The sequence below is a fragment of the Dasypus novemcinctus genome, chromosome 10 (genome assembly GCF_030445035.2).
Source record: "Dasypus novemcinctus isolate mDasNov1 chromosome 10, mDasNov1.1.hap2, whole genome shotgun sequence".
NCBI classification, from domain to species: Eukaryota; Metazoa; Chordata; class Mammalia; order Cingulata; family Dasypodidae; genus Dasypus; species Dasypus novemcinctus.
The window spans coordinates 19,688,237-19,710,488 of NC_080682.1; the positions used below are offsets into that span (position 1 = coordinate 19,688,237).

Genomic DNA, 22,252 nt, shown 5'->3' on the forward strand with positions numbered 1-22,252 from the left:
AGAGGTGAAGGTATGCCACAATTTGACAGTAGTGCAGAGAAAACAACCAAGAAGGCTCTAGGAGAGATGTTTCTAAGAACAAAGAAAAAAGTAAAACTCATCAGAGTACTTAAGTATTGCATCTAAATATACAAAGAGGAGAACTACATTTTTATAAAGGGACATACATTCAATCAGGAAACAGGAGTAAAAAGAAACAGGTCAGGAAAACTACTGTTATTATTTAGTTATAAACCTAGTAATACTGACTTTTATGTACATACCTTCCTCTGACAAAATAAAAATGAATTGATAAAGAAAAACTACTCAGGGGACTAAAAAATAAAATTACATGAAAATATGGACAGAGCTTTGATAACAGAAGATTTCTAAGTAGTTAGTCTAGAAGAGACAACTGGAATTAAATGCATTTCTTGGTAATGAAGCCTAAGGTGCAAGACAAGTACTCAAAAGATGAGGCAGATACTGTTAACTGACTGTCCTGTCACAAACCTTGCCCCTCCAAAAAAGAAGTATCATACTATCACCTATGGCAATCACAATACCTTTTTTTTTTTTTAAAGATTTTTAAAAATTTCTCTTCCCTCCCCACCCCGTGTCCATTCGCTGTGTGTTCTTCTGTGACCGCTTCTATCCTTAATCAGCGGCACCAGGAATCTCTGTTTCTTTTTGTTGGTCATCTTGCTGTGTCAGGTCTCCGTGTGTGCGGCGTCATTCTTGGGCAGGCTGCACTTTCTTTCATGCTGGGCGGCTCTCCTTACAGGGCACGTTCTTTGCACGTGGGGCTCCCCTATGAGGGGGCACCCCTGCTTGGCACAGCACTCCTTGTGCACATCAGCACTGCACATGGGCCAGCTCCACACGCACAAAATTATTTGTTTTAACCGCGGACCTCCCATGTGGTAGGCGGGCACCCAATCCATTGGGCCAAGTCTGCTTTCCAACAGTACCTTTTATTATCCTCCCCAATATATACTGAGTTTCCTGGAGTTTGGGGATTTTAGCATAATCATCTAAACCATAGGTGAAAAACATAAAGATTTGTCCTGACTTTTAAGCATGCTTTAGCCTGAATGGACAGATTTTTCAAACCACCAGATGCTTACACTTAATTACATAATAAAAGATACTGGGAAACAGAACTCCAGAATTTAACGAAGAGGATATCCTAAAATGTGGTGAACTACAGTTGTTCTGGAACAAGCCCAAGTATTCCCAACTTTTTGAAGGAATGTATTACTGAAACTATGCCATTAAATCTATCATAAAACTAACAGTATTTTCCCATAGGGACAATGACCTAATCAGGGGCCTCATTCTCCAAATATCAGATCAGAAATATGACCAGAAGTATAAAACAAATGAAGTTAAATAACTTACATCAGAGCTTATTTATGCTCCAATTCTTATAAGACATATAATCACAATATCCACAGCAATTATACAGGGTTCAATGGGACTATGAAGTGCCAAAATGCACTTAAAAGTTACAAGCTGAGTTATAAATATTCCTAAAATGAGTATCATTAAGTATTAAGGAGCAAATAATTTTGTTTGTCCCTTTAGAAGGTCGAGAACAATATTTGGTGAAGATTTAGATTGCTTGGGTATCTTCTACATGGAACTAATTTATGTAAAGTAAATTATAAGCTAATTAGAACCACCATTTTAATCCATTTTTACTCTTAACTTGTCAGAGCCTACCGTCAAGTTTTGCTACTATTATCACTTCACATATACTGTAAGAAACCATACAACAGGGAGAAGATGTGACTCAAGCACTTGGGTGCCTGCCTCCCATATGGGAGGTCCTTGGTTTTGTTCCTGGTGCCTCCTAAAGAAAATGTGCAGACACAATGAGTGGACACAATGAGTAGACAATAAGCAGACACAATGAGTAGGGAGTGGATGTGGCTCAAGAGGCTGGGTACCCACCTCCCATATGAAGATGAGCAGACACAATGATTGGACAGTGAGCACAAACAGCAAGTAGAAACAATAAGCAGACAAATGAGGAAGCCATCGAGGGGGAAGGGAGATTAAACTAAATAAATAAACTACTTAAAAAAAAAACCATACAACAAACTAAAGATGGTAGTATTAACATATTGTTGTATCTACAATAATTGCATAAGTTATTATTTTTCCTTTGAACAATCAAATAACTTTTAAAGAAATCTAAAATTTTTTTTTAAAAATATTCAGTTACTTTTTATATGCCTCTGTGGCATACAAATGCACTCACGTGGTCATGGGGTGTTGTCTCAGTGAGTGGAGACCTACACAGTAACTGAAAAAATACTGAATTCCCATCTTGGGGAGTTCTGCTTCATTCTCTAATAGAGTAGCAAGAATCCACAGAGTATGTGGGCAGAGCCTAGCGAAGGAGTACAGACCAATATGCCAAGTCCTTTAATTAATGCTCATACTTATGAGTCTCATTCTTACGAAACTGAAGTGTAGCCTAGGATTATATATTGTCCAAAAATTACCTCCTGAAAGCCTCCTTGTTGCTCAAATGTGGCCTCTCTGAGCCAAACTCAGAATGTAGATGCACTACCTTACCCTCTGGTGTGGGACATGACTCCTGGAGATGAGCCTCCCTGGCACCAAGTGATTATTACCAAGTGCCAAATAGTGAAGCATGTGGAAAAAGATCTTGACTAAGAGGAGGAAATACTAAATTCAAACAAGTTTTTATAGCTAAGAGATTTCAAAGCGAGTCGGAAGATCATTCGGAGGTTATGCTTATGCTTATCTTAGGAGGATCTCACTGGCTGCCACAGTAAACACTGCCTCAAGCAGGGGTCTCCTGGAGGCTCTAAAGATATCTAGACACCACAGTCAGATGATTCCAGGAATTCTGCATCCTGTCAGTGGGTCTTACCTTGGAATATATAACCTAGCACCCCGATATATTGGAGTTAGACTCACTTATAATTGTCCTACACATGGCTCTTAGGTCCCTTTTATTTGAACCTATACTTAGAACTATACCCTTTAAATGTGTTCATATGCTGACTGAGCCTTGAATCTCAGCAGAGTCGCAGACAACACCAACTCTCCAGTTCATCGGACTCACCCAGGACAGCTAACAGAAGAATGATGATGGACGATGCCCATCCAAAAAAACAGAGAATCTACAACTGCAAGCCAAGACAGTTTCATTCATCTTCCCCATGGGATATATGCCCCCTCTCAATCGGAAGCAGAGTGGGCATTTCCATCCCCAAATCCTCCAGACTGAAGAATGAACAAACATAAAGATGGGATGTGACTATGGATTAAAGTAGACATTATTATTCTAGCACTGGAAGAACTTGTAACATTAATATAAACACAGTGGTCACCAGAGGTTCTGAGGGGAGGGAGAGGGAAGAATAGGTATAACATGGGGCATTTTTGAGACAGGAGAACTGTTTTGCATGACACTGCAATGACAAACACAGGCCATTTTATAGGTTTTGACAAAAACCTATAAAATTGTGTGGTGCCAACTGTAAACTATAATGTAAGCTACAGTACATGATTAGTAACAATGCTTCAACACATGTTCATCAACTGTAATAAATGTACCACACTAATGAAAGATGTTGTTAATGGGGAAAAGCGTGGAAGGGGAAGGGGGTGAAGCACATGGGAAATCGCGCTATTTTTTATTTAACATTTATATAACCTAAAGCTTCTTTGAAAAAACAAAACAAAAAAAGAACAAAACCAAAAATAATACAAGACAAAACAGATAATAACAAACACAGTAAGGTTGTGGAGAAACCCTCATTCATGACTTGTGGGAACATAAAATGTCAAAGCCACTTGGGAAAAGTTTGCCAGATTCTTAAAGTTGTACATATTATTACACAATCCAACAATTTCACTCCTAGATATCTACTCCAGAGAAATGAACACATACGTCCACACAAAGTGACCATGTGTGTTCACAGAATCATTTTCATGCCAGCTAAAAAACAGAAACAACCTATCAACTGGAAATGGAAATGGAGTTATTTCCATAAAATAGAATAGTATTCATCAATAAAAAGGAATGAAAATATGTATAAATGCTACAACGTAGATGAACTCCAAATTTATTATGCTAAATGAAAGACAGATACAAACAAAACTATTGTTTAGTACATTTAAATAAATTGTCCAGAAAAGACAAATCTATACGAAGAAGACCGTTGACGGTTGCCTGGGGCTGGGAATGAGAATGGGGATGAACTGTAAATGGGAATAAGGGATATAACTGTGAATAAAAAAAAAAAAGTTCCAAAATTTGATTGTGATGATGGTTGGACAAGCAAATTAAGATTACTGAACTGTACATTTAAGATGGTGCAATTCATGCTATGTAAATTATATCTCAATAAATCTCACTAAGAATGTTCACTACAGCACTTCTCATAAAGGCCAATAACTGAAAACTACCCAAATGTCCATCAACAGTAAAGTAGATAAACTGTGATTTATTCACATAATGGAACACTAAACAGTAATGAAAATGATGTACAACTTTATACAACACAGAAACCTCACACAATAGTGAGCAAATGAAGCCTGATAAAGAGTACATATTGTATTATTCCATTCATATAAAGATCAAAACCTGGCAACATTAATTTGTGCTGTTCAAAGAAATATGGTTACACATTTTGGGTAGCGGACTTGAAGGAGAAACAAGGGTCTTTCCAGGATCCTGATCATGTTCTTTTTCCTGATCTAAGTTATATAATTGGCTCACTTGTGACAATTCATGAAGCTATATATTTATAAGTGATATGTTTTAGTAGGTTTCTTAAAACAGGGGACTGGGATTTTAAGCTTTGTATCAGCCCAACCTCTCTGATCTCCTACCTCCAGGAAGGGGGCAAGGAGAGGCTGGAGATTGAATGTATCAACTGTGCAGATTCCATCAGTATGCCTATATAATGAAACCCCAATACAAGCTCTGAACACAGAACGTCAGTAAGCTTCCCTGACCGAATGCACACTAATGTTCTGGAAGAGGGAGGGTGACACATTCTGACTCCACTTGGAGGGTATAGAGAAACTTTGCGTTTGAGATTCTCCCAGATCTCACAATATACATTTTCTTTTTACTTCTTCTGATTTACATCCTTCTTCCTGAAGCAGGGGCAAGATCAGAATTTGGTAAATCTGAGCTAAAACTACTAGTTAGTTTCAGGGTCAATCCCAAAGCGATAAACTATGCTGGGAAGACAGCGCCTTTATGACCTCTGGCCACTTTGAAAAAGTGGTTCAGGTTGGAAGGACAGAACCAAGAAATTACTGAAAACTAAGGGTATGATAAAGTGTGAAGGAGTCTCATTTTGTGGATCAGTATCATGAGCTGCCTTGAAGAACCTTTACTAAAACGGATTGTGAAGGACTAATTTAGGGGCAATAACTGGTTTTGTATGCAGCAGTGAGGAAAAGAATGTTTGGATTGATGCAGAATCTACAGCTTACTAATGAACAATCACAGATGGCATTATATGAACCAGACACACAGCAGGTTATTCCTGAGGGAACAGCTAGCATTATGGACTTACTAAAAGACAATGTAAAGTCTGTTACCCTAAGAAGAGGGATTGTCCTGTACCTCCTAAAGATGTCAAGGGGAACATCACTCAGATGAAGTGGCTGGTATGCTTCCTATGCAAGCCATGCTGGGCTGGCTTTATGATAATCAGGACATTCATGCACTCATTTTTATATGGTATAACACTAGCATATTTTCTAAGATTATAAAATTGATCTTGATCGTTGTTTTACTTAGCTAAACTGCTGAAAGCAGACACCATAAAATGTGTTGGCTTTAACTGGGAATTATTAGCTTACAAACTTAGTTTTTGAAGCTGTAAAAATGCCCAAATCTAAGGTGATGCTTTTCTCCTAAAGACTAACTGCTGGCAACCCTGGATGCCTCTGATGGTCTTGTCCTTCTTTTTCAGGATTAACTGCTTTCAGCTTCTTGCTTCTTTGACTCTCTCTCTCTCCTTATTCACCCCATTTATAAAGGACTCCAGTAACAAGATTAAGACGCATCCTGGGCCACATTTTAAGAAACCAAGGTCCTCCTTACAAAATGTTTAGACTCATGAAGAACATGATTTTCTGGGGTACCATACTTTCCAACTGTCACAGTGGTCAAATGTATCAGGAAACTGAGTTAAAAGCCTCCTATCCTGAACCCACACTGGCTACTCCAAATGTTAAGCATATGCATGCTGCATACTCAAATTGGTATGATCATATAAGGAAACTACAGCCAAAGACCAGGGGATGGCTAGTATACAATTAAGTTGGCTGGTTTTTGTCCCCAGTTCCTGGGAGATATCCTCTAAATCACTGGAATTTCCCGATAGGAGCGTTCATGAGGTGGGCTCCAGATCAAACCAGAGATTGTGCTAATGAGATGACTAACATGTGGGGCTGGCAATGCTAGCAAGACCAACCATGTGATAAGCAGATTGGGAATTTGAGCTATAGCATATCAGTCCAACATCCCTGACCTCTGACTTCCAGGGAACAGAGAGAAGCTGAAGACTGAATGTACAATTCTGCAGAGATTCCATCAATCATGCCAATGTAATGAAACCCCAATACAAGCTCTGAACACAGAGCTTCCTGACTGATAATACACACCAATGTGCTGGGAAGGCAAGGGTGACATATTCTGACTCTTCTTCGAAAGGGCACAGAAACTTTGCATTTGTGACCCTCCCAGATCTCATGCTACACATTTTCTTTTGGCTTCTTCTGATTTGTATCCTTTTTATGTTATAAAATTAAAATCATTACCTAGAATGGCTTCCTGAGTTCTGTGAGACATTCTAGTAAATTACCAAACCCTGGAGGATAATGAGAATCCATGAATTTACAACCAGTTGGTCAAAAGTGTGAGGGGCCTGGGATCCCCAAAATTGCAGCTGGTATTTGAAGGGCAATCTTGAGGTGCACAGTAGTGCCACTATACTACTAGTAGCACTAGTTGGAGTAGAAAAGAGTCAAACTTGCACTGGAGTTGCTGTTTTATAAATAAGAGTCACTTGCAACCTGTAATCCCATAAAAATTGGTATATTTCAAATGTCTTTCAATTGAGCAATAGTTAAAGAAATTATAGTACCTGTGTAGTAGTCACAGTTGGATTCTCACCAAGTATCTACTCACCTCATTTCCTTAAAGAATAAATCCTGTCCTTAGATAAGGAATCCTGACCAGTCTAACTTAAGAGGTTTCAAAGTTTATAAACCCTTAGGAGTCCTCGAGACCCTTTCAAGAAGTTTTAAAGGTCAAAACTCAAAAGAAAATCTGTTGGGGTCTTGATTGGGATTGCATTACATCTATAAATCAATCTGGGGTGAATTGACACAATAACAATACATAATCTTCCAACCCATGAACAAGATACACAGCTCTATTTATCTGGGCTCTTCAACTGCACTCACTAATATTTTGTACTTTTCGGTGTATAGGCCTTTCTTTCACATGCCTTGTCAGATACATCCATAATTATTTCATATTTTAAATATTACTGTCAATAGTATTTTTATTTCAATTTTCTATTATTGTTCATTGCTAACACATAGAAATAATATTGACTTGTATCTTAATTCTGTATCCCAAAGCTACTCGAATAACTTAGTAACTTTTTTGGTAGATTCCACATGCTTTGGTTTTACTCTGTGGACCCAGAAAATCCTGCTCTTCAGGTAAACACACTCCTGTGCCTGTAAACCCATTGTCAATGGGGCATTTTGATTAGATCACTTCAGTTAAGTGATCCCATTGTCAATGGGGCATTTTGATTAGATCACTTCAGTTAAGGGCCTTTGATTAAACTGTGGGACCCAGGGTGGGTCTTAATCCTTCACTCAAGTCCTATATAAATGGGAGAGGGGAGAGGAAAGCTGCCATTTTATCCTGCCATGTGAGAAAGGACTCCAGGATTGCCGGCAGCTGTAGAAAGAGAAACTCTGACAGGCTGAGAGAGAAGCCCAATGCTGGAATCAGTGGAGCAGCCAAAGCTGAAGCCACAAGAAGGGAGATGAATGATATGTGTGATCACCCACAGCTGAACTTGGGAAGAAAATAAGCCTGGAGAAGGCAGAGACAGGCAAACATTTTGCCTTACCACATGCCAGGAGTTCAGGATCACCAACAGCCATCTTTGGTGAGACAGCTATCTCTGATTTTGGCATTTTCATAGCCTTATAACTGTAAGCTTCTACCCTAATAAATTCTCATTATAAAAGCCAGCCCATTTCTGATATATTGCATTGGCAGCCTTTAGAAAACTCAGACACCACCAGATTTTCTCTGAAGACTATGGTGCTGTTCTGGGACTGGCTGTCAGTGATTCTTGGTTACTCTGTCACATGGTAAGGCACATGGTGGCACCTCCTGGTCTCTTCCTTCTCTTCTGGATTCTGTTTCGATTTCTTGCTTCCTATGGTTCTTTCTTTGTTTGAATTTCATTCTCTCATAAAGGACTCCAGTAAGTGGATTAAGACCCATCTTGATTGAGGTGGGACACAACTTAACTGACATAACCACATCAAAACAATGGGTTTACACAACAGGAATGGGTTAAATTTAAGAACACGTTTTTCTGCAATATATTCTACTTCAAAGCACCACATTCCAACTGGACCCCAAAAAGACATGGTCTTTCTACATGTAAAACTCATTAATTCCATTACAACATCCCCAAAGCCTTAAGTCATCTCAAAAACAATACTTAGAGAAATGGATGTGCTTAAACAGCTGAGCGCCTGGTTCCCATATGGGAGCACCTGGGTTCAGTCCCTGTGCCTACAAAAGAGCAGAAAGCAAAAACAAAAAGCCAACACATGAAAAAAACAAATCAGGGAGCTGATGTGGCTCAGAGGTTGAACACTGCTTTCCCACATATGAGGTCTGGGGTTCAATCCCTAGCCCAAGTTCCTCAAAAAAAATATTTAAAAATACAATGCTTAGTACAAAATCTCACCATAGATGTTACGGATGTGGTCTGTCCTGGGCATAATTCCCCTCTATTTGTGGACCTGTGAAATCTAGAGAAATTATCTGCTTCTGATATACAATGGAGGAACAGTCACAGGATAAATATTCCCATTCCAGAAGAGAGAAATTAGTCAGAAAACAGACGTCAGGGTTCACAAACAATTCTGAAACCCATTATATTTCAAGGCCCGAGAGTCATTTATGGCATGTTTTGTCCTCTGGGCTGATGAAGCCGCTTCCTCACCCCTTTCATTGCCTAGGCATTGCCTAGTGTACTCTCCTCGTACAGTTGAGGTGAAGGCTCAACCCACTAATATCATCAGGATGGCTGCCAGACTCTCCATGAATGCAAAGCACAGGCCCCACCCTCACACACGTGGGTGGGCCCACTCTCTTGGCCCAGAGGATGTCTTTCATCCAGACCTTTGCTTCCATGTAATGCCCTTGAGGTGATTTTTTCCTTCAATTTATCCCTTCTCTGTTCCTTTTAGTCCAGGCTGGCAGTGGTGCTGTTACAGCACCAAAATCTATTTTCATTTCCTAAACTGCTCAAAACAGAAAACATGAAATGGACTGGCTTAAACAATAGATATTCGCAATTTTAAGGCCAAGAAAATATCCAAATCAAAGCAGCATCAAGATGGTGCTTTCTCCCCAAAGACTGTGGCATTCTGGGGCTGGCTGCCAGTGATCCTTGGTTCCTCTGCCACATGGCAAGGCACATGGTGGTGTCATTTGGTCTCTTTCTGCTCTTCAGGGTTCAATTTCAGCTTTCTGCTTCCTGAAGCTCTCTGCCTGATTTTCATTCTCTTATAAAAGACTGCAATAAGAGGATTAAGACCCATCCTGATTGAGGTGGGACACACCTTAACTAAAGTAACTTCATCAAAAGGTCCTACTTACAAGGGGTTGACAACCACAGGAATGGATCATATCTAAGAATGGATTACAACCTAAATTGTATGGTTGAAGAATATACAACTTCAAACCACCACAAAGACCCTTACAATAGTATACTTAAATTTCTCTCCTCCTGGCCTTTGTACTATACTATTGTTGCCATTTATTTTACATATATTATAAACTCCACAATGTATTACTCGTCTTAAAAGATTATCTGCAAAATAGTAAGTAAAGTCTTTTACATTTATATGCATAGTTAACCATTTCAAATGATCTTTATACCTTTGCTTATATTCACATTTCCCTCTGGTATTACTCTCCTTCTACCTGAAGGACTTGCTTTAATGTTTTTTTACAGTGAATATGTGACAGTAAGAAATTCTATAAGTATTCACATGGCTGAAAAGCCTTTATTCAGTCTTTGTCTTTTAAAGATATTTCTGCTGGGTAGAGAATTCTAGGTGAGTTTTTACCTCCTAGTACACTTAAATACGTTGCTGCTCAATACTGTTTTCTGGTTTTCAAAATTTCCAATGAGTTCTGCTGTAACTCTTAACATATATTTCTCTATACATAGGTCTGATTTTAAGACCTTTCTCTATCACTGTCTCTTAGTTTACTGGGGCTGCTATAACAAAGTACTACATACTAGGGGGCTCTAAACAACAGCAATTGCTCAGTTTTGGAAGCTAGAAGACTGAAATCAAGGTATTGGCAGGGCCATGCTTCATCTGAAGTCTGTAGGATTCTGGCACACTTGCCAACGTGTGGCATAATTCAATTTCTGCCTCTATTACATGGCCATCTTCTTTCTCTCTCCTACTGCGTGGTCAAATTTCATCTCTGTACAGGATACTGGTCATATTGGATTAAGACCCACCCTAATCTAGTTTAGTCTTATTTTAACATTTTCAAAGTTCCTATTTCCAAATAGTATCATATTCACAGGACTAGTTTTTAGGATTTGAACATACCTTTTGGAAGGATGCAAATTAATCCATCACATATTGGTTGTAAGCAATTTGCTTCATTACATGATTTTGTATAGTTCTCTCCAAGTTTCCAAGTTTCTTGTGATTAGATTTAGTTGACCTTGCACTTGTGGTTTCATATTTTTCAAATTTGGAAAAACTTTAGCCATTATTCTTTCAAATTTCCCCACTTCTTTCTCCTCTTTTCCAAGGACTCCAGTTACACAAACCTCAAGCCTCCTACAGCTCATTGATAGCTATTTTTTTCCCCCAATTTTCTCTTTGGGCTTCATTTTGAATCACTTCTATTGTTATAATTGTTCAAGTTCATTCAAAATCTTTCTGAAATGTCTATAATCCATTGTTACTCTCATCCAGCTATTCTTATCAAATCTAGTTTTCATCTTTTAAAGTTCAATTTGGGTCTTCTTTCTATCTTCCATGTCTCTACTTCATGTTCAATCTTTACTATAGCTTGCTGAACAAAAGGAATATACATATGGATATATACATAGATATAAACTTTTGTACTATTAATTCTTTCATCTGCATCATTTCTGTATATGTTTCCACTGATTTGACTTTTCCCCTCATTTTGAGTCCCATATTCCTGCCTGTCTTAGTTTGCCAGAGGCTGCCTAGGCAAAAATAACAGAAATGGGTTGGCTTTTAAAAAGGGAATTTATTCAGGGTAAAAGCTTACAGTTACAAGGCTGCAAAAATGTCCAAATCAAGGCACCACCAGAGATGCTTTCTCACCAAAGGTATACTGCTAATAGATCCTGAAGTCTTGCCATCTGTGGGCAATCAGGCATCTCTGCCTGATTTCTCAGGGCTTCTCCGTCTTTCTGCAACTGTAGATGAACCTAGAGCCCTCTCTCGCATGACCAGGAATCAAAAGGTCTCAAGTGAATCTAACCAAAATGTCTCCCACACAATAGGCTTCCATGCACAGGAATGGGTTAGCTTAAAAATATAATTTTCAAAAAGACTCAAACCAGAACACTGCCTCATTGAAAGCCTGGTAATCTTTGACTGGATGCCAGATATTGTGTATTTTCCTTTGCTGGGGGACAAAATAGTTTTATATTCTTATGCATGTTCTTAAATTTTGGGATGCAGTTAAGCTGCTGGAACAATGTGATTCTTTCATGGATTGCTCTAAAGATTTTTTATGTAGTACCAAAGAAACTTGGTGTATGGTAAAATTTTCCCCACCATTAAGTTCAAACCTTCTGACCTAATTTACCTTTTGGGCCATAATTAAAGAGGTTTTCCACTCTGGCTCACAGGAAAAGGACTGTTCCAATGCTGTGTTACCTTCTAATATAATATCAATGTTTTGGTAGTTCGCTGTCCTGCCTTGGGTAGTTTTTCACACACATGTGCTGGTGATTAGGTGAAGACTTGAGGGAGATCCTCTGCAAATCTCCAGAGCACACAATGTCTTTCTCTCTCTCTCTTCCTGTTCAGCTTTCTGTGCCCTAGTACTTTGCACTCTGGAGCTGCCTAAGTCTCCCTGGACTCAACCCTGACTTCAACTCAGCTCCATCTCCTCTTGTTAGAAAGACCTTCTGTCTCTGTCTAGATTCCCTCTCCCTGCAGGTAGCCCGGAAACTCTCTCCAAGAAATTACAGAACTTAAATCATTTATCACCATCTTTCAGGAATCACTTTCATTCCCAACGGTCAGTGTCTTTAAAAAAACATTGCTTCATATACTATACACAGTTTTTTACTTTGTTCCCAATTTATTCTAAACACTTGAAAATTTTATTTACAGTAGCAAAGTATTTCTAGATATTAAATGATGCCACTGAGCTCTTCCCTAAAAAGAATTTTTAAAAGAACTTAGCTTTCTACAAGTTCATGTGTCATCTCTTAAGCTAGTTCTTAACATGAGGTTCACGAAAAATGAAATTGGAGGAATCACACAACCTGACTTCAAAACATACTACAAAGATACAGTAGTGAAAACGGCATAGTATTGGCACAAGGACAGACATAATGACCAATGGAAATGAATTGAGAGTTCTGATATATAGCCTCATATATACAACCATATGGCATTTGACAAGGCCACCAAACCCTCTCAAAATGGAAGAGAATTGCCTCTTCAACAAATGGTGCCTGGAGAACTGGATATCCATATGTAAAAGAATGAAAGATGATTACCAACTTACACCTTATACAAAAATCAACTCAAGATGGATCAAAGACCTAACTATAAGAGCCAAGACCATAAAGATCTTCGAAAGCAGTGTAGGGAAGCCATCTACAAGACCTTGTAATAGGAAATGACTTCATGAACTTCACACCAAAAACATTAACAGCAAAAAAACCAGAGATAAATGGGACTTCCACAAAATTAAAGCCTTCTGCACCTCAGAGGAGTTTGTCAAGATAGTGAAAAGAAAGCCTACACAATGGGAGACAATATTTGGTAACCATATATCTAACAGGAGACTTATATCCCGCCTATATAAAGAAATCCTATATCTCGAAAATAAAAAGACAAGCCATTTAAAAAATGGGAAAAAGATTTGAACAGGCACTTCTCCAAAGAAGCTATACGAATGACTGAAAAGCACATGGAAAAAAGCTCAAAATCACTCGCTATTAGGGAAATGCAATCAAAACAATGAGATACCATCTTACTCCCATGAGAGTGGAAGCTATAAAAAAATAGAAGACTACAAGTGCTGGAGAGGTTGTGGAGGAATGGGAACACTCATCTACTGCTGGTGGGAATGGAGAAGGATCCAGCCATTCTGGAGGACAGTTTGGCAGTTTCTCAAAAAACTAGCTATAGATTTCCGTATGACCCAGCAATTCCACTGCTGGTTATCTACCCAGTAGAACTGAAAACAGGGACACAAATCGATATATGCACACCAATGTTCACAGCATCACTATTCACTATTGCCAAAACTTGGAATCAACCCAAATGCCCATTGACAGATGAGTGGATAAATAAGATGTGGGATATACATACAAGGGAATACTACTCCAGCTATAAAAATACAGTACAAACACATGTGATAACATGGATGAATCTTGAGAATCTTATGTTGAGTGAAGCATCCGAGGCACTGAAGGACAAACGCTACATGACCTCTGATATGAAATAAGTAAACCAAGCTGTCTCAGAAAGCTGGAGAATGGATGATAGGCTCAAAGGAAGTTAGAGGGTAAAGGAAGGTTGAGAGCTGATACCTACATGTGTGAAATCTATGATAAGCTGGAGGTAAGCATTTGCACAGGGAAGGGATAAAATGCCATAGGGATACTCTGGGTGGGGCTAAGGGGCTTGAGGGGGGCTAGGATGGGATGAAGGGTCAGATGGCCCAAGAAATTGGGGGTAGGGTAGGGGGGACATTTGAACATAGGAGATTTTCAGGTATGTGGTAGAAATTATAATGTAAAGAAAACTCTTTAGAAAATGTATTAAGGAAAGTAACCTGTTTAAGATGCTTAAGGAGGGGCAACTGACACAGGGCAGGCTTCTAGGGAGTGTGTGAGTGCTCATTATATCATAGTGTGTTTTATCACTGGGTGCAGGCCCATACAATGAGAGTGAAGGTATATCCACATCCTGGGGAGGACTGATGTTCTCAAACAGAGGGAATCGTATCTCTTGAGAGAATTGGTGGCTCCCAATGGGTTAGGGCAGTCGAGTATGTCAAGCCCTTAACATTGTTGCAAGTATCTCTGAATATGGTCCTTCCAATAATGAAGATTGATTGTCACTGTGGGCCCTGAGGGGAGGAGTAAAGAGGTATTGAATAGATGGAATCAGTGTAAATTTGGGGCAATGGAAGTGTTCTACAAGATCATGCAATGATGGATATAGGACATGTTAAATTACACCAAAAATGTATAAAAGTCTATAGGCTAAAATGTAAACCATAATATAAAACATAAGATAACTAAAATTTTAGAATATTGTATAGTCTAAAATATAAACCATAATGTAAACCCAAATGGAACTATGTTTGAAAGCTATTGTTTCAATATTTGTACATCAACTACAGCAAATATAATATGAACATGTAAAAAGATCATTGCTAGGGAAAGGACAAAGGGCTTGACGTTGGATATGTGGGAGTATAATATATTGTATATGTGAATTACTGTGATCTAAAACTTTTATGAAGACACACTTAATAAGTAGAAAAATAAAAAAAGGATGTAGACAGAGGAATAAATGGAAGAAACTGCCTTGCCACTGTACATACAGGAAAACAGCTATAGCAGTGATGAAAGGCAAAACGTCAAAAACAAAGTTTTTTCATTTTTCACACTTTGATACCCCAATTTATTTTTATTTTTATTTTATTTTTCTACATTAGTATGTATTCTACATCTAACCTTTAAACCCATCACTATATTCCATTTTACTCTTAATGGAACCTGGCAATATATTAGGCTTCATTTTTAAAGAAGTTGCGAACCAGAGAGAGGTTCAACCAGGTCAGGGGAGGAATATGGGTGTGGGGTGTTATTGATAGGGGACACATGGTTGGGAGGAAGTTCTCCAGGGCATGTATACAGGGTACATAAAAATGTTTGGATATTTTCACAGTGGTTTCAGTTAATGAACGACAGCTGAGGGGGTACTGAGATCCTAGCCAGGGGAGCTCAATCATATTCCCCAATGGAACAGCAAACCCTCCTCCCCCGCCAAGTGTAATTGCAAAGACCAATAAAAAAGGATGATCCAGCAACGAGTCCCTGATACTGATGGCTATGCTTATGAGCCTGTGCACCTGAAATATATGAACTAGGCCTAGAGCTGCAGGGTGCCTAAGAGTTACCTCCTGAGAGCCTCCATGTTGCTCAAATGTGGCCACTCTCTTAAGCCAGACTCAGCATGTAAATGCATTACCTCCCCACCAGTGTGGGAGATGACTCCCAGGGATGAGCTTCCCTGGTGCCAAGGGATTAGTACCAAGCACCAACTGATGATGTAACCAGAAAAAGCCCTTGAATAAAAGGGTCAACTCAGATCAGCAAATTTATCTCAGCCTTCATGTAATATCAGGAGTTAAAAGCTGCCTTATGACTTTGGATAAAAGGGACAAAATGGAAAAGACAAATGAGTTTATATGGCTATGAGTCTCCAAAAGAGTTGGGAGGTCATCAGAGGGGTAATGCTTACGCACGCCTCGGCAGGGTCCCAGAAAAAGCCAAAGTAGACAGAAGCCCAGGTACTGGTTCTCCTGAGGGCTACAGAGACCCACAGGGTCTATGGTCATGGCAGATGGCTCTGGAGTTCAGTGCCATGTCAGTTGTCCTACTTTTGGAGTTTGTGTTCCTGAGTGTGATTGAGTTGGACTCAGATATGACCTTTCTACACATGCCTCTTCTGTTACTTTTACCAGACCTGCGGTTGGCTTTGGGGTTGGTGTATACTCAGGAGACCTGAATTTCTGGACTGTTCATGTGACAGCCAGGTCCTGAGGCTCAGCAGACTTGCAACTCCTCTGATTTACTGGACTTACCCTGGCCAGCTAACAGGGAGGTGAAGAAGGTGAACCACACACAGCAAGAGTGCCTACAACTGCAAGCAGGAGAATTGCATCCATCATCCGTGTGGAATCTAAGCCCCCTCTTGATACTTTGGGGGAGTGGACATAACCATCCCAGGGTACACAGGATGGAGGAATAGAGTAGTATGGATTAGAGTGGACTTACTGATATTCTACTATAGAACTACCATGATTAGTAATGGAAGAAATTATAGCACTGATGTGGAGAAAGTGGCCAAGGTAGCTTGGCCAAAGTTGCCAAGGTAGGCAGAGGGAAGAAGAGATACGATGTAGGGGCATTTTCAGGACTTGGAGTTTTCCTGGGTAGTACTGCAGGGACAGATGCTGGACACTGTATGTCCTGCCATGGGCCAATGGATAGACTGGGGGACAGTGTAAACTACAATGTAAACCACTACCTATGTGGTGCAGCAGTGCTCCAAAATGTATTCACCAAATGCAATGAATATCCCACAATGATGAAAGAGATTGTTGATGAGGGTGGAGTGGGGGGAGGGGGTGTATGGGGACCTCATATTTTTTTAATGTAAATTAAAAAAAATAAAGAAGGAAAATAAAAATAAAAATACATAGAAAATCTGAAAAAAATAAATTCAAAAAAACATTATTCTTGTGGGGACATGTTGGTGCAGGTATGATATATTTATTAAATAATACACAGTATAATGTGGACTTAGTAAGGTGTCTGTGGTTTTCACCAGACTGGCAAAGGGGTATGTGGGAATAAAAAGGTTAAGAATCCCTATCTTAAGCCATCAATACTCACTATCAAGAGGCTAATTCTCAAATCAAAACTAATCAATGGCTTTGCACTATGATGAAATAAATTTCAAACTCTTTTGTAAGGCATTTACACCTACTATAAACTGGAGCAACCTTTTCCCCAGCCTTACCCTGTTTGTTTTTGGGTATCCCCAGACCAGTGGAATCAGCATCTCCTGTGAACTTGCTAGAAATGCAAACACTCAGGCTCTACCCTCAGACACCAGGGCTAGAAACCCTGGGGGTGGGACTGAAATCTGTTTTAGTAAGACCTCTAGGTGGTAATGGTGAGCTGAAGTTTTAGAATACTGCTCTAGGTCAGTGACTTTCAACCTGGGTCACGTTTGCATTCTAGGGAACAGCTGACAATATCTATGTTCTATTGGTCTCAGCTTGGCAGGGGGGAATGTGAGGGTATTTCCGGCATCTAGTGGCAGATGCCAGGATGCTAATGTCCCCTACAACAAAGAAAGCGGCAAAAGTATCTAGGTTGAAAAACCCTGCTCCAGGGCAATGTTCCTAACATCTTTATGCTCTTTACAAAGGGGAGGGGGGGAAGCTGCCAACTCCAACAATAATGTATTTGTAGATCTGTTTGAGAAAGGAATAACTATAGAAACTGTATTATAAATTATCACTATAAAAAGAAGTGTTTCTTTATAAATACCTTCTTCAAAAACCCTCCCGGTATCTCTGTAGATTTTCAAAGAACTTTTATCTTTACCTCTTAAATAATTTACAAAACCTTTAGGTGTTTCTTAGTACCTGACAACCTGTAATGACTGCTGACTTCCTGCGGGAAAAGACTGCATTATCTTCATTTACAATTTCTAGTATAGCAGGAAGCATCCCATACATAACATGAGACTGTTTGTTAAAACGGCTACCACAAGAAAGTAATTAACATAAATTATACTTTCTTCTCTTTGCTTTGTACTCTTCCCTACAAGTCAAACTAGATAGATTTTATACCATATAATGCTCAATACAGTAATCATGATTACTGATAATCATGCGACAAGTATATCTTTCTACTCTTAAGCATGCTAAGGAGCAGAAAGAAATAAATATTAAACACTAAGACCTTTATGCTTTGTTGCCCTGCCACCAGAACACTTCTAAACACTTGGATTTAGGTGAAGTAGCCATGTTGACTTACAGTTGCACAGACTGAAAAACATGGATTCAATATTTTGCAGCTCCTCCCTTTAAGAGACAGTCTATTTCCCCAATCTGTAGAGGAGACTGTGTGACTTGCTTTGACTAATAGAAAGCTGAAGCGACAGTTCCAGTTCGAGGCTTCAAGATGCCTTGCACCTTTTTACCTTCTCAGCCTTTTTCACTGCTGCTCTGAGACTATTAATGACATGAAATCTGGATTGAAAGACCAATGAGGAGAGAGAAGGCCTAACAGAGAAACAAAAAATTTTTGCATTATAAGTCCCTAAATTTTCACATGGTTTGTTATACAGCAATAGATAAATGATATAAGAGTCTAAGAAGGGTCACCATAAAGAAAACAATAGGGTCTGGAAATTGCCAGAGGTAAAATCTGAAACAGAAGTAAGAAACTAGGATATAAGGTGAGAGTTTAATTAGGATCAAAGAAGCAAGGCAGGTTTAATGAGGTAGAAGGTAGAAGGGAGGAACACAGTAACTCTAAGGGAATTAATTTCACTGACGCTAAATGGGCCTTTCCTTGGATGTAGTGAAATCAATCCATTTAGTTTTTATTCAGAGGAGCTTGGTTCTTAGACGTAAAGGGCCAGGGGGCATTAAATCAGGGCCAATTCCTTTTTGTCAAAGGTTCTTGTCTGATGTTAGTGTGATAATGTTTTGCCCTCATGTAGAGATTGGGCTCTCAGGGGTTTTAAATTCTTACTGGCTTAATGTGGGTTTCCCCCCTCAGGACTTCAGGTTTCCTCTGCCTCAGTTTTCTTCTATCAGGGCATTCTCCTGCAACTTTCAAGTGGTTCTGGCAGGGAAAATGATCTCAATGCAAAGTAAATTCTATATATGACAGAATAAACCTATAACTGTCAGAGATGGTTATTATATATAAGTTGAACTGTAGTGAACAAACTCTTATAGTTCTTTCTTTGTATATAAGGGACTGGAAGAGAGTCACCTGATTCAGGAAATGCTCCTTAACTTTTATGAGCTGATAATCAAGTGTATTTCTAAGTCTATGTCAAAATCCACATATATCATAATGAGGTATCTCTGTCCTCCTACCAGGACACTAGAACAGAGAGGAAGAACCGTAGGAGGTCTGGATATCTGAATTAGGAAAATGATTTCAAGGATCTGGGGGCATTCCCAACAGAGAGAGATCACTCTCATACTGAGGGAACCAATATCGTTCCTGCTACCTTAAGACAAGGGGCTAGGAAGGAAGAAGGTCAGATAAAATGCCTATCTAATGTATAGTCAGCCCTCTGAATAGTTGTGTTTCTGAAACCTGACCAACTATGCTGTTCGTATATCTATAATAAGCACCACTATTTTCCGCCTGTAAGTAATTAGTAGTTTTGAAATATTAGCCCATCTAAGAATTAGAAAAAGCCAGAGAAAGGAAGTTGATTTTGTGGAAATCATTTCAGCTGAAAAATGATAGCAAATCTGAGAGTTCAAATTGGGCTTTCATATGCCCATTTTTCACTCTGAGATTTTCCTTACCAAGTTTTTCTATTAAAAATCTAGAGAATTTTGTTTTAACTAGGTCATCAGCAAGGAGATTCAGAATTTTTCTAGAGTGACTTAATGAAAACAATGTCTTGAATGCTTTCTCCATCGTCTATTCTACAGTAACTTGAATAATGAAGGCTGTAAAAGTTAGATTTTTTTCTTACTTAAGTGGTGGTGGGGGGAAGGTGGTAATGCCTAATATATATTCTTAGAAACAAAAACATATTATTTAAAGATACTGGAAATTATATACATCTGTAAAGAAACAAAGTTATGATGTACTGATTATTCATGTCCAATCTCAAGTATTGCCTCTTCCCTTGCTAACTTTAGATCTAAACTGAGAAATTACCTCTGCACTTCAAACAGTATCATATTACCCTGTTTTAATATTTTCTTTCCACTTATTTTATCAATACAGTCGAGAATCCAGCACCTAGAATGGTACTAGACATATAGTGGATGCCCAAAACTTATTAAAAATTAATTAATAAACATTTGCTTTCATAAAGCAGTTTTCCATTTGTTTTAGTTTATACTTATCAGGGTTACATAAATGTGGCAGGAAGACAGACCAATAGTAATACGTTTCTTTATTATTTCAGTTTGAAAAATGAATGACACATTGCAATTAAATAATTTAAAAATAATAGAAAGCTGCTTCCTTTGTGTGAGCAACATTGTCTATTTGTTTAAACATGGCATTGGTTCTTATCTTTAATACATATAATTTCAAGTAGTTTGGAGCATATAGGAGTAAAAATAACCCTGAAAATAGCTTTTCAATGTTAATAAAATGGACATATAAATCAAATCTCTAAGGAAAGCAAAACCTGTCTAAAATTTTGAAAAATCTCAACTTCTAGAATAAATATTAATTACCTTAGTTAAAATTCAAATTAAAATGAAACCTATTTCAGAGCAACAAAATTTTTTAAGGTTAAACAAGATAAAGAACTGAGGTAGATTCTAAACATTAAACAGCATAGGAAAAGGTGACTACTAAAGCTTCCATTTCTTTACTCACTGGCTTTGCATAAATGTATGTTCCAGTTTTCATTACTGTTCTGAGTTGAACAGTTACTCTAATAGGTAAACTAATAAAAAGATAGAGGTGGGAGTTTGAGAATATAACAGGTAACTTTTATTATGTGTTTACTGGATTCCATGAATTAAATTATTTGTAAGAAAAGGCAGAACTTGGATCCACACCCTGAGCTCTAACCAGGAGATTAAAGACTGATTTCGAGGATGAATTACCCAGAAAGCAATTTTAATCTCCTTACAGCTATACAACTATATTGTATGCCAAATTCTGATTTTAAACAATATGCATAAAAGAAAAAAAAAAACCAATATGCAAAGATCATTTAAGTTATCACCAAGAGAAGTTTGAAGATCTCACCACAATCCCCCAAAAGTTCTCTTCATGATGTCCTAGAGTCATTTCTTTAGACATACCCTTTGGACACATGAGGTAATTTTATATCCAATAAAAGCAGGCTTGGATTTTAAAACAAACAGCTCTGGTACTTGATTGTCCCCTACCTCTACATTTTCCCCTGAATCATAAAATCTCCAAAATTATCACTGAATAAAGAAAGTAAGACCTTCCATTCTTGGCAGACATGTTCTATTTTCCAAGTAACAAAAGCAGCAACAAAACCAAAAACCTTTAGTTAAATAGTTATGCAAAGCTTTCTACTGAAAAAAAAAAAATGCCAGGCATAAAATACTTCTGCCTGGTATACTTAAGTATTGGCATCGAATTCCAAAACTTGAACCTTGGTACCTAATTATTAATAGAGCAGCCACAAATTCAAGTTACTTGTTCCTAACCATACTGTCATTCTTTTAAACAACATGAAACCCAGGTTTTAAACTTGCCATATGTATATTCTCAAAGTATTTATTATATAGAGCAAAATCTTCATTAACACACTGTGAACACACACATAGTAGCAGACTTTAAGTGGACCTTGAAAACTATGGTCAACTATCAGTTATTATTAAGCAGATTCTAGCAGTTGGAAACTGACTGAGTCAGGACTGGGTCAAAATTAGATATAATACATGAGATATGCTTAAAAGCAAATTTGTTCCAGTTTTAAGGATGCTTTGTGCCTGAACTTAGCATCAAGGAACACAGTCAACAACTAGGAAAAAAACATAATGAATGAGCAACAAGTGCGACATGATGGGGCAATTTTAATAACCCGAGGAGCAAAGCTAAAACTGAAGTGTTTGAGAGAGAAAAAAGTGAACATTAGTTTCCCTTCATAACTGCTGATAAGCAGACTACATTCAATGTACGTTTAGTTTCTTTAAATGACCTCATTTAATTACTCAACAAACTGAATAATT

The 22,252-nt window shown here is 38.3% G+C and overlaps 1 protein-coding gene across 1 annotated transcript in view; it reads right to left on the minus strand.

Moving 5' to 3' along the window:
- The window catches only part of ZFP91 (ZFP91 zinc finger protein, atypical E3 ubiquitin ligase), a 56,825-nt gene that overhangs the window by 29,067 nt on the left and 5,506 nt on the right, over positions 1 to 22,252 (minus strand). The gene's annotated exons all lie outside the window — the stretch shown is intronic.